Source organism: Dryobates pubescens, chromosome 15, assembly GCF_014839835.1.
Source record: "Dryobates pubescens isolate bDryPub1 chromosome 15, bDryPub1.pri, whole genome shotgun sequence".
Classification (NCBI taxonomy): domain Eukaryota; kingdom Metazoa; phylum Chordata; class Aves; order Piciformes; family Picidae; genus Dryobates; species Dryobates pubescens.
Genome location: NC_071626.1, coordinates 26,004,741 through 26,014,268, shown reverse-complemented (window position 1 = coordinate 26,014,268; position 9,528 = coordinate 26,004,741). Strand labels below are relative to the sequence as shown.

At 47.7% G+C, this 9,528-nt stretch overlaps 1 protein-coding gene across 2 annotated transcripts in view; it reads left to right on the top strand.

Moving 5' to 3' along the window:
- Positions 1 to 767: 767 nt before the first annotated feature.
- Positions 768 to 9,528, top strand: part of ADIPOR2 (adiponectin receptor 2) — a 67,955-nt gene continuing 59,194 nt past the window's right edge. The window contains exon 1 of one of the 2 annotated variants that reach the window (XM_054167965.1): positions 768 to 878. The gene's annotated coding sequence lies outside the window, so the exon portion shown is untranslated. Of the gene's footprint in view, positions 879 to 1,128; positions 1,277 to 9,528 lie in introns of those variants that run through there. The other variant, XM_054167966.1, reaches the window with a different exon arrangement.

The following is a 9,528-nucleotide window of genomic DNA, read 5'->3' as shown; positions in this document are numbered from 1 at the left end:
ATTTCACAGCACTAAACCCCAATCCAATGGGGCCTCTTCTCCCCTCTGCAAGACCTATGGCCCTGGGGCACGCTTCACATTCCCCTCCCGGGTGCGTTTCACAGTGCCTCTCTCAGCCTGGATGGCTGTGAGCTGTCACCACGGGTGGCTCCTCGGGCCCCATTGTCACGCCTGCAGGAAGGGCAGCGTGCCCTGGGGTTTGCTGTGGCACCGCTTTCTGCAGGGAAGAGTGAAGCACTCCTGCCTGCTCAGGGCCCAGCGGAAATGGTGTCACAGAGGAACCCCCAGCACCTCCGCTGCCCTGTAGGAGAGGGGGAGTAAGGGAGGGCTGGGGCAGAGGAGGGGCAGGGAGCCGCGGTACGAGGCCCGGCCGTTGGCCGAACCCCCTTCCCGCGGGGGCAGGAGGCGCAGCCCCGGGCCGGGCCCTGCCCCGAGCCGGCACCGACTGCCCCGCGGCCGCGCGCACGCGCTGCTCCGGCTCGCGGAGAACAAAAGCCCGCGCTAGCATCACTCGCTTTCCTTAGCCAATCAGAGGCGACTCCCGCCGCCGGGCGCGTGGAGGGGCCCGCGCCCCGTCCCTGAGCGGCCCGGGGCGGGCGGCTGTCCTGTGCGCCTGCGCGGCGGCCGCCCCTTCCTGGCTACATTGCCATAGGCGCCGCCGGGCAGGCTCCTGCGCTTCCTTCCGGTGCGCCGTGCGCAGGCGCGGTGGCGTGTCGCGCATTGGTGGCGGCGGCCTCGTGCGATGATGACACTGTAGGGCAGGGAGGAGGTGACAAGGCCGGGGAGGCGGTGGCGGCAGCAGTTGCCGCAGGAGGGGGGCGGCGCGGGGCGGCGGGCAGCACCTCGCGGGCGCCGGGGTGGGTGCCGGCCGTTGCCAGGTGAGTGCCCGCAGAACCTGCGCGCCTTGCGCCTTACCAGAGGGGCTGCGCGGCCTGACCGGAGCGCCGGAACTCGGCGGGGCGGCGAGGGGGAACCCCCGCTACAGGGGGGACGTCCCCTTCTCTCCTGCCCCTTCCCGGGGTCGGTGTCGGGGCGGAGGTTGGGGCCAGGACTGCCCTTGGCAGGAATAAGTGGCCAGGGTGGCCGGGGTGGGCGGCGGCGTTAGGCGCTGCCCTCGGCCGAGGTCGGGTTTTGCCGGCGCGGAGGGAGTGGGCCCTGGGGAGCCGACCGCTGACCGGGGGCAGAAGCGAGCCGGGCTTGCGGTCAGGGTGTTTGCCTAAGGACAGCAAGGAGCACTTCATTTCGGCTTGAGGAGGCTTTAGGCCAGTGGAGCACTGTAAGTGGGTCAAGAGCGCCGTAAGTGGGTCTCGTTTGTAGCCTTCTGTACACTTGTTGCTTGTTAGGACATGGAAATCTGCTGCTGCTTCTGCTCCTGAAATCTTAGGGAGGCGATGAAAATAACCTCTGCGCTTGCACAAGGAGGGGAACTTGCCTCACCTGCAGAGCACTCTGTGTATCTGTAAACACAAGAGTTTCCAACAGTAGGTAGTGTAAATATTTGGTGCCAGTATAACCACGATTGGTGTGTTCCCAAGTGACAGTTACATAAACTTCTGCAAAAGTTTTTTTTTAAACCCCCCCCCCCCAAACACACACACTTTTTCCCCCCCTTTTCTGCTCGAATCAAATGTTTATCTCTTAATTGTTTAGGAAGAGCAACAAAGATGTTGAAACATATGGTAATCGACTGGAAGACAAAGAAGATATGACAGCTGTTGTTCTTACTGAGCTTCTCAAGCAGTGTTGGTTTCTCTATGTGTCTGTCTGAGCTTCAAATTCAGTTAGGTTGTTGGCTTTAGTAGGTGGGTGTTGCAGGCACTTGTTTAAGACAACCATTAATATTAAGTTGCAACTTCTTTGGCACAAAAGCTTTGTCGCTCTGTGTGTGTAAGCTGTCCTAGCACCTGTCACGTAGCAGAAAAGCTTTTGGCTGCTGCTCCTCGTTTAAAGGTACCCTTTGTTCTTCATGCAGCATCAAAGTTCTTCAGGCAGTTGAATTGGCTGTGTATTTAAAACTGTGTTGTGTGTTTTTGAAAATGGGCCAGGTTTTATAATGCTGGCCAGGCCCTCTGGGCACAGCCTCATTTTTAAGATTTGAGGCCTTAATGTGTAATTTAAACTCCTGTTTTTGCTCCCTTGCTGTAGTGACTGTCAGGCAGTATTAAATTCTTGGTTCCATTCTGTCTGTGGTCTTTACAGAGCTGTTCTGGAAGTCAGTGATGAGCTGTGTACTGCACAGACCTCTCTCCCTTAGCACTACTGTAAAAATCCTGAGTCCTGGAGCAAGCTGCTCTCACTCTGGTGAGAGGACTTCAGATAGGGTGGTAGTTGGTGTGACAGGAGTATGTGTTCCTGTTGTGTCGGGGATTTATGGGTGCAACACGATGCAGCCTGTTTTCCTTGTTATCTTCTGCTATGAGCTAATACAGTTTGTACAAGAAAGGAAGTGATCTTGTTTTGGGTTTGCTTTGCCTTTTCCTGTAGGGCTGCTACCCAGTCCTGGTTATGAAGATTTTGTGTTGTGGCCCATAGCCAGGCATAACTTCACCTGTACTGTGACAACCCAGTATGAAGACTGTGAGAGTGTGTTAGGAGGCAACTTGAAAGAAGTTCACTGTTGTATTGGAAGGGCAGGATTAGTTGAAAAAAATGTGGAAATAACTTTCTTGTCTGAGCTGACAACTAAGTGTGGTTTAAAAAGTCCAGGGATAAGGTTGTTGGCAGCTTCATGGTGAGAACAGTGAAGAAGAGTTATTGATATGGTACCAAATCAAAGTAAGTAAAGAAGGAGTTAAAAACTGCATTCCAACTCAAAAGGGTACTTTCTGAGTATAAATTTGGTATGAAAGAATAATTCACCATCACTGGAGGTGTTTAGGCTGGGACACTTGGTGCCATGGTTTAGTTGATTAGATGGTGTTGGGTGATAGGTTGGACTTGATGATCTGAAAGGTTATTTTCCAACCTGGTTAATTCTGTTCTATTCCAACCTGGCATGAAAGACAAGAGTGTATTTTTGGCACACTTCAGCTAAACCTTCCATGGTGAAAATTCCTTCAACAGATTTGTACCTATTACATGCAGGTTCTCAAGTGTGAAATGTGATGAGTATAGGAGCTTAAACTCTATCAGGTCTTCAAGAAAGCCAGACACCAAGGGCTCCCTGTTGCCCCCACCCCAAACTTTACACTGATGCAGTTGTATCAGTGCTGTTGAACTAGTGGCATTACTGCTGGTTTGCTGAAGGAGCTAGTGAGCTTTAGCAATGTGAGTGAGATTCAGGCTTGAAACCCAGCTTCTGGGTACAGCAGAAAAAGGCTGGAGTTTGAAAAGTCTGTGCTTGCTCTAGGCAAGTGTTTCTGTTGATTTGTCATGGTGGAAAATAAATGGCAATGGGCAGGGCATGTAGTGCCAGAGACTTTAGCATTTGGATCTCTGCTAGTTTATGGCTTCGGTTGCATGGTCCAGTGGCTGTGTCCAGCATTCATGTACAAAAGGTTCTTCGTGTTAGGCACCGAGACTTTAGCAAGTTTACAGATTTCTGGTTGTGTAACCATATTGTCCAAGACTGTGCAAAGCAACCAGGCTTGCTTTTGGCAGTGGAGAGGCTGTCTGTGCATGAGGAAAATCTTGATAAGGAGGCTGTTGGATTATTATGCCGTCCACAATTGAACCGCTGAAACAGAAGCAGCTCTGGAGGGGAAATAGCAGTTGGAGTATTTTTGATTTGAAAGTGTCTGCGTCTGAGTCATTCAGTGAATCTTCTGGCAGACAGTGTTGGTAGATTTGAAAAGACATGGCACAAGATAATAGCAGTGATTATGGAAAAAGTATTTGGGACAGTGTTTAAGGGGAAGGCTGTTAAACTGCATCGCTCTCTCCTAACATCTGTGTGAAATGCCTTATCCTTTCTGGAGGCTGCTGTACTGCAGCTGCTTGTACTTCACACGGTGACCGCTGCCCTTATGTCTGTAAAGACAAGTTCAGTAAAGAGATTGCTTTTAAAACAGGTAAGAAAATGGAGACAGACTAGGTACTAGCCGAGCTTCTTGTGGAGTCTCCCTCTCTGGAGATATTCAAAACCCACCTGGATGTGTTCCTGTGTGATCTGCTCTAGCTGCTCCTGCTCTGGCAGTGGGGTTGGACTGGATGAGCTTTTGAGGTCCCTTCCAGCTCTTAACATTCTGTGATTCTTCAGGAAACAGACTCCTCTAAACATTTTGAACTTCTGTTTGTTTAGTCAAATAGGCTCTTACTACCAGAACATTTGGCTTTTGAAATAGGGTGCTGCAGATCACTGTGTGAACCAATCCGCAGGAGATGAGTTGTTTCCACATGGTTCCTATTGCAGTGCTTTGCAAAGGACAACTTCTTTGCCTTCCATGTGGCAGAGTCAGAGATTCAGGTGACTGTAAAACTAAGCTGGAGTTTGAACTTGCCCAGTGATTACAGAACTTTTATGGATAGTTTACCTCGATAATTCGACATAAAATCTTTATCTTAGTCCAGCTTGAAGCTGAACCTCAGGCTTCCCTTTCAGGACACAGTAGCAATCTCTTTATAGAGAGGAGACTGTAGTGCAGCATGGCAGGTGGTGTGGTTATAAGCAGACAACATCTCTCAGGGAGGGAGGTGCCCCAGCTTATGCTGCTGCTGCCAGAATTGAGAAACAGCAAAGAGCTTGAGGTGAGGAGGTGTTGGCAAAATTAAGGTGCTCAGAATTTTGAAGAGGAAATACTGTGTGTTTAATCCCAGTTTGCCCTCTGATGTGAGATGTTTTCAGTTATAGCTTTGTTGGAATTTTCAGAACTTCATGGAAACAACTCCATCCTTTGCTGTTTGTTTGGGGCCTTGTATTTTGGTTTTGTTTTTAAGTGACATCTGTTTGAGTTGGAGTGGCCAGGATAGGAAGAAACTTACTGTCTAGATTTTGGATTTCTTGATTCTTGTTTGTAGCTTTGTGGTCTCTTGAACAGGTGAAATATGTTATGGGGTGATGGGTACAAAACAAAATTAGATGGCAGTTGTTTTTGTTGTTGCATGTAGCCATGATTACCCTCGTATTCTAGGGTTACAGATCTCTGTTGCTCTGTTACTGGAGGAGGAAGTCTTTTTCTGGCCTTGCAGGATTCTTTGGCCTTCTGTGAACTGTACAGCTCAGCAAATATTGCAGAGTTCTCAAGGGCTAGTTTGTAGTTAAATTGCTTGCAGAAAGGTGCCTTCAAATGTATAGGTAGGTAAATGGTTCAGAGGATATGGCATATCCATGTAGAAGAATCTGCAGCACACTTTAGATGGATTTTGGGAGCTGTGAAAATGCAATGGAGTTTGCTGGGATGTGCCAGCTGCTGAAGCTCTCTGTGAACAGGACTAATTATGCCCTTGTGAGAACAGAAAATAGTCAGGCACTATTTACAGGAAGAAACTGTTGGAACAGGCAGGCAGAGCTATAATCATTGGCTCTAAGGTACCTTTAGGCAGCAGTAAGCAGGAGTAGACAGTTTCCTTGCAGAATGGTTTGAAAGGCATCTGAATACTTAAGCTGGGTGTTGCAGTGTTCTGTTGGTAGATCTGACTACACTGCAAACTTCTGCTGAGGAAGGGTTACTTTCTTATTTTTTCTTTATTCTACCCTTTCTGCCATTATTTTATCTCAAGATGGTTAGTATTCATGTTTCTTCATGCTGAAAGCCAGCTTAGACTAGATGTAGGTGTTACACTACTGCCTGCATGTGTGTAGGTCATGTAAAGGTTTAGCTGCTTTAGCCAGTGGGAATTGTTTTTCTCCGTGGAGCTATGATCATCTGCATGTATTCAAAGGTGAGGTGTGGCTACCCTAATTACATCATGTTTCATATTTGTACATCCAGTTTTCCTCCTTCTCTTCTTGATCAAATTAAGTGCTCTTTTCCCCAGCCTGTTTGGTTCCATCTGCTGAAAGGATTGCAGAGGCTGCTGGATCTTGTTTGAAGCCAAGGCTGGCTTTGCTGCTCAGTCTAGGTCAAGAGGATCACGGAATGTTAGGGGCTGGAAGGGACCTTGAAAGCTCATCCAGTCCAACCCCCTTGCCACAGCAGAAGCACCTAGAGGAGGTCACACAAACAAATCCAGGCAGCTTTTTAGTATCTTCAGAGAGAGAGACTCCACAACCCCCCTGGGCAGTCTGTTCCAGGGCTCTGTCATCCTCACAGGGAAAAATATTCTTCCTCATGTTGCCATGGAACCTCCTATGCCTCAACTTCCACCACTGCCTCTTCTGCTGGCATTGGGCATCACCCAGCAGAGCCTGGCTCCATCTTCTTGGCACTCACCCTGCACAGCTTTATCGACATGAATGAGGTCACCCCTCAGATTCTCCAAGCTACAGAGCCCTCAGCTCCCTCAGGCTCTCCTTGTGAGGAAGATGTTCCACTGCCTTCATCATTTTTGTGGCTCTGTGCCGTACTCTTTCAAGCAGTTCCCTGAGGTCCTTCTTGACCTGAGGGGCCCAGAACTGAACACAATACTCCAGATGCAGCCTCACCAGGGGATAACAATTTATGTGCTATATATTTTGTTGGGAGATCACCAAGTGTGTTAAGCTGTTCTACAGCTTTTAGGTAAGGGCTGTTTTGTTGGTAGGAGCCTTTGTTGGGCTTTTCTGACAGCATTCTGGTGAGATTCCTTTCTTAGCTCCTTACTGATGGGTATGTTTATTGCTTCACTAGTATGATTTCCTCAGAATGTTGTTTAAGTATGTTTTAGTAAGTGGAATGTTTATTGATATTTGAATTAACAGCCTGACTGGAGGGAACGATATATGCTGTGTGAGATGTTTTCTTTGTGTCATTTTGCAGGCTTATTTGTGCTCTTTTAATTCCTTGTACAAACTGCTTGATGGGTGATGGGTTTGGGGATCAGTTACCATGATAAGGACTTCAGGCCAACAGATGTCTGTATGCTGTTTCTAGGCTTTTGCAAAATGCATAACTTAGGGTGGAGAGGGAATAACTGAATTGAGCCAGGCAAAGCTGCCTTCCAAGAGCAAATACCACCTCTGGCTTCTTAGATTAAATCTGAATGCTAAAATTCCTTTAGCTAGTGGTAAAATTCCTTTAGCTAATCTTTAACTCCTGCTTATACTAGAAATACTTAATGTCTGTGTCTCCCAGTCTGCAGTGGAAGTTGTTTTAAAAAGCCATGCAGTGCCAAGATAAGTTTAGCTGAAGCTGTCTGTGCTCTCAGTCCTGGGAGTATTGGCAAGCTTTTGCGTGCAGGGAAAGGGATTTTTTGCATTTGGAACATGGAAATGGATAGCCAGTAGGATTTCAGCTGAAGAGCTAGTGAACATGCATTTCAGCTTCTCTTAGCTGAGCTTTAGGTGTTCTTGTGTTGTGAAGAATCACAGAACTGTCAGGGTTGGAAGGGACCTCAAGGATCAGATAGTTCCCACCCCCCTGTCATGGGCAGGGACACCTCACACTACGGCAGGTTGCCCAGAGCCACATCCAGCCTGGCCTTCAAAACCTCCAGGGATGAGGCGTCCACCACCTCCCTGGGCAACCTGTGCCAGTCTCTCACCACCCTCATGGGGAAGAACTTCTTCCTAATGTTTCCTTTGGGGCTGCTCCTGAGGTTTGGTGGTTGCCATTCCATTGCCATTTGGTGTAAACTGAAGGGTGAACTTTTTCTTGTCTTGGTCGCCGTGGCTGGTGGAATTTGTGGGCCTGTATACTAGTGCTGTGGAGACAAGTAGTTGTTGGTAGTGGTGGAATCTGGTACTTTCTGACATAATGGATGCTGCAGCCAATTTGCCTATGAGGGACTGTGCCCTGCAGAGTTTGTTAGTGTGAGTGTATTCCCTATAACAGCACATTAGCATTGCCAGGCCAGCAGCAGCAACGTTCTGCTATTCTCAATATTAATCTTGTAGGCAAAGGTTTTCTTGTTTTAATGGAACATGACTGTAAAAATAAGAGGAAGAGTCTATTCATAATTCTTATTAAAGTAGCTATGTGACAAAGTGCCAGCTGTTGGCTTTCTGCCTGCTTGTAACTTCAGTGGGGGAACAAAATGGATTATTTTCTGAAATGGGTGTCATGAGAGTTGAGAAAAGCATAACAAAGTCAACAAAAGCTTTGCTTAGTGCTTTTCTGACCTTCCCATAGTCCGAGCTCGGAGGAAGCTGCTGGAAAAAGGTTTGTGTCCTGATGATCTTACTGCCCATGGTAAAGCCCAACTGCCCTTTTACTTCCTGCTCTGCCTTTTTAATGATTGGCAACTCCTTGAATTCTGCAGCATTACAGAAATAGTTCAATAATGGATGTAGTCTAAAAACACCTTTGCTTTATGTGAGCTTCCCTGATGTAGGGAAGGAGGTTGGTAGGCAGCTTGGATGGGATTTGTAAGGTGTTTCTTAAAGGGCCATTTTCAAATACGGTTTTTGGTATAGAAGGGGAACACAAAGTTTCTCTGACCACTTAACAATTATGAATTACTCATTCCACTCCTATGAAAGATATAAAGGAACAGGTTTTGGCAGTGGGGTGGGCTTGTTTGTGGGTGGGGTTTTTTCTTTTTCCTTCCTTTTTTTAATTCTCTTTTTAGGTTGTCCTCCAGAAACACAAAGCTTCATTTGCTAGAGCCTCCTTTCCTTTATATTAGGGTTTTTCATAGGAGCTCTGGTGTTCTTGAGTCAATTAGATCTGTAGAGAAGGAAGATCAGTAGTAAAGGATGAAAACTTTGAGTTGTAAAAATGAAGATCTGATTCAGGAGGTAGTGTTGCTTAAAATAGAAATGGTTTATATTGGCTTTAGCTATTGTATGTGTGAAACTCTTCTAATTACATAGAATACATAGAATAAACCAGGTTGGAAGAGACCTTCAAGATCACCGCGTCCAACCCATCAACCAATCCAACACCACCCAAACAACTAACCCATGGCACCAAGCACCCCATCAAGTCTTCTCCTGAAAACCTCCAGTGATGGTGACTCCACCACCTCCCCAGGCAGCCCATTCCAATGGGCAATCACTCTTTCTGTATAGAACTTTTTCCTGACATCTAGCCTGAACCTCCCCTGGCACAGCCTGAGACTGTGTCCTCTTGTCCTGGTACTGGCTGCCTGGGAGAAGAGACCAACATCCGTCTGTCTACAACCTCCCTTCAGGTAGTTGTAGAGAGCAATAAGGTCACCCCTGAGTCTCCTCCTCTCCAGGCTAAGCAACCCCAGCTCCCTCAGCCTCTCCTCGTAGGGCTTATGTTCCAAACCCCTCACCAACTTTGTTGCTCTTCTCTGGACACCTTCCAGCAAGTCAACCTCCTTCCTAAACTGAGGGCCCCAGAACTGGACACAGTACTCGAGGTGCGGCCTAACCAGTGATCCTGTGGGCTAGAGGTCAAAGGTAGGGTATTTCCTGTCTTCTGCCATGAAGACAAACTCGGAATTTCAAGTTAAGCTGATTTTTCTGTTGGAGAGTGAGAGAGATCTGTGAGTTGTACAGCACTTGCACAAATGTTTCTGTCCAAGATCCCCAACTAGCGTGTG